The sequence below is a fragment of the Austrofundulus limnaeus genome, unplaced genomic scaffold (assembly GCF_001266775.1).
Source record: "Austrofundulus limnaeus strain Quisiro unplaced genomic scaffold, Austrofundulus_limnaeus-1.0 Scaffold39, whole genome shotgun sequence".
Lineage (NCBI taxonomy): Eukaryota > Metazoa > Chordata > Actinopteri > Cyprinodontiformes > Rivulidae > Austrofundulus > Austrofundulus limnaeus.
The window spans coordinates 1,920,312-1,923,988 of NW_013952441.1; the positions used below are offsets into that span (position 1 = coordinate 1,920,312).

Here is a 3,677-nt window from a genome sequence, read left to right on the forward strand (position 1 = left end):
GCCGCCACCGCAGTTTGTCCTTCATGAGCCTTCGTAGACAAGATGGCGGTGCAAGATGGCGGCTGCCTGTAGTGGCGACCCGCGACAGCTTTTTATAAGGTAAAAATAATAAAACAAGGTCTTTGTCTGCAATGATTAGACATGTTTTTTTATTATTGTCATTAGTGATTATCTCAATTTTGGCTAAAAGACTTGACAAAATCCTACACACTGTGCTTTTAAAATAGCTTCAAGTAGTTACAGTCTAAGAAACTATAAACAGAAAAACAAACAATCAAATAACCGTGGAGTCTGGCATTTGCGAGAAAAAATAACCGAACCTCTGGCCGACCATTGTCATACACAGATAAACACTCATTCTCACATTAAAGACGGCTAAGTTAACTCAAAATAGTCTCCAAGTRGCAAAATTTTGTGGGAGAATCTCTAAAATGTCACGATGTAAAATACAGTCATTGTGACACCTCTGTCACAGTCATCTTGAGAACACAGAGTAATGCCAAAAGAACGAAGACAGATGAAGTAAAGTCAGAAATAACCCCATCCGATGCTGAATTTACATTACGATCATCATTTATATTGGGTCATAAATTTTTTTTATTCATTTTACCTTTGAGTTATGCTTTTCTTCCTTTAAAAGCTCCATCCTAACAGATCACATCAGCATGACAGTGCTTGCGCTGATGTGCTAAAAAGGCGCCCTCATAAAAATTTATGGTAGATAAAAATGTGACTAAAAAGTYTTTTTCAAATAAAATAGCTGCAATGGAGTTGAGGTACTTGGAGAAGAAGAGGACAGTAGGGTTGAATAGGTGGAGACGGAAAATAAGGGCATGGAGAGAAATGCTCAGCAACAAAAAAATATATAAATATTAATAGTGCCGGTTTTCTATCTTTGGCTGCATCCTGTTTTTATTCAAAATTACACATTTTTCTGTGTCAGAAGCARGAGTAGTAAAATGTGGGCAGGGAGGAAGAGGAACAAAGGTGAAAGAAAAGTGGTGGGAGGATGCAGAGCTGCAGACAGGACTATCGGACCGCTCTAGATGTAGTGACTGGGAATCGATGAGAGAGGAAATGTGCAGAAAGCAGCGAGCTGGAGCTGTGACAGAGAAGGGTGGATTCACCAGGCTGGAACTGCCATATGACAGCATGCGAGGAGGAGAAGAAGAAGAAGAGGAGGAGGAGGAACGGGAGATGGGAATAGAAAATCTGACTGTGTGAGAGCGAGAGAGAGATATGAAAAAAAAAGGTATGAATTCACATAGAAAGAGAAATGACAAGTCGCAGAGATTGGCAGAGGGGATTGATAGAGGCCTGTTGGAAGAAGCGAGATGGAGTCAGACAAGAAAAAAAAAGACGAAATGTTGTTTGTGTCACAACTGCTGATGCGCCTCAAGTGATGATTGTACTATCATCGAACAGCAGATACACAACTACACACAAATGTAGGCTCGCTTTCCAAAAGCTTGATAAGAGAATGTTTTATATCTGTGGACAAAAATCTGCAGAGCGCCCTCTTTTTTTTCTTCCTCTTTTTCGTCCTATCTATGTCTTTCTTCATCCCTCTCCGTGTGCACTGAGGGGTCACTAACTGGTGGTTCAGTGGATTGAGGAGGAACAGATGGAGAAGCAGATGGAGAGAGTGATTGGCCGTGTTTATGCCTTCTACCTGCGGTTTTCTCCATCCATTTTYCCCCCCTCCTCGCTCACCCACTCTCCCTCTTTATTAAACAAACACGGTCGTCATGCTTTGGCTCTTGGATTAATTTTACTTTACATCACACTTTAAGACTCGYCTTGCCTTTTTTGATGTAATGACTTGAAATTGCACAATCGATTTTTGAAGGAGATAGCGCCTACACACACAAAGTACATAATTCTAGTGCTGATGTGCCAGATCAGATCGCTTTTTATYATTTTTTGTTTTGTTTTATTGCTTTTGTACCAACATAGACATAAAAGGTGGATGTTATTACTATAATATCATCTAGATTAGGCCACAGTGGAGTAGAGTTGGCTGTTGAAAACCTAATAGAAAAAAGGTTTGCATTTTTTTAAAGGCTAATTAAAGATCAAACATTCCATTCATCCACTGAGTGGTTGTTGAGATATTTTGCTAACAAAAAGACTCATGAGCAGTCATTCACTTTGCATACTTACCTATAGGGACTACAGGAATTTAGCTTAATAGTGTTGTAGTAACTGAAAGTCATTMTAAATCCATATTCTAGGCTAATGCATCAAATGAAATTTCACAAAACACATGAAGGAAGGCCTGACAAAAATGGCTCCAACTCCACTTTTCAGCTTAAAGGGGGGTGTTATGTATTTTCCAGGCACATGGTAAAATTCTATACCACAATTGGGTAACAATGTTACCTTTGGTTGTTATGAAAAAGCTGTATATATCACAAATAAAGTTGACTTTGCCTTGAAATTGGCCTCTCTCTATAAGAACCTCCTACCATTCCTCACACTCCCACTTCCGACATGGCTTCATGCTGTTTACAACCTTATGTGGAAGAAGTGATCAACAACTTGTAGTGAATCGTGTCATCCCTAAGAATCATAAAAAAGGGTAGTCTCCTCCTTGGCATCCAAAAGCAGTCGGTTCGGATGTTATCAGTCCATTAAATGGATGTTATTAGCGGTTATCAGTCCCATAGAATGGTTTCAGACTGTTCCGACAGTGCCCCCTAGTGGGTTACCAGTGCCATATACGTTGGAATGCAACAATCTGCTACCACCGGAGTCCGGTCTACTTTATCATAGCCCATGTCATTTTCTCTAACACTAACCTTAGTGGCTTTCATACTAACCATCTGACAGTCTGAAGCCATTCTATGGGACTGATAATGGCTAATAATGTCCATTTAATGAATGATAACATCCGAAGCGGGTTTCCAAAAGTACATTTCCTCAAAGAAGATAAAAATTCAAAAAGAGCTGGACAGAGAGAGCTCAACAGACATGCAGTTCCACCAGGTCTGGTGGGACTGTGTGGGGAAGGYGTGGGGGGAAGGGTGGTCTGTGKGGCAGGAGCTCGGCTGCAGACTGAGCTTCAGGGGAGGAGCTTTGGGTAAATAGGTGGAGCTTTGTCTGAGCAAGCGTTTAGACAGCTCCACATGGCTGCCACAGGAGATTCAAGGATTTCTCAAACATGCTTATGCGTGAGTGAGGATGTTTTTGATGAGGGAATGACCTTATAACATGATATAAAGCTAAAACACTGTGATTTTGCATAATTGTGAGCGATATGCATTCCTTTAAGAAATTCTAAACMTTGATTAAAAATAAGAGTTTTAGAGACATATGGGACATTGTCTAGTGGGACTAATGAAGCGCAGGGTTCTGTGTTACATTCCATTTAAAGGTTAACATTGGGTTTTGTGGTAAATATTTCTCTGCCGTTGCTGGTGCTGCATTTGCATGCTTGACGAGTGCACTTACGTTTCAGTCAATTACTGAACACTCTTGAATCTTTTTGTGCTTCTGAATTACCTGCCCAGACGTGGGAATAAAGAACGACCCCTCAAAGTAGAATTTAAAGTATTACATTCATCCTTAAATGAAGAGAAGGGGGGTGGGGGGCACTTTGGTAGAAGAATTATGAAACACTTTTTTCCACAGGATGTGGTACAGTTGACAACAGGTTTTGATATATATATATATAT

At 40.3% G+C, this 3,677-nt stretch overlaps 1 protein-coding gene across 1 annotated transcript in view; it reads left to right on the top strand.

Moving 5' to 3' along the window:
• nrxn1a (neurexin 1a) overlaps nt 1-3,677 on the top strand; it is a gene marked incomplete at its 3' end in the record, with an annotated part of 60,586 nt that overhangs the window by 36,924 nt on the left and 19,985 nt on the right.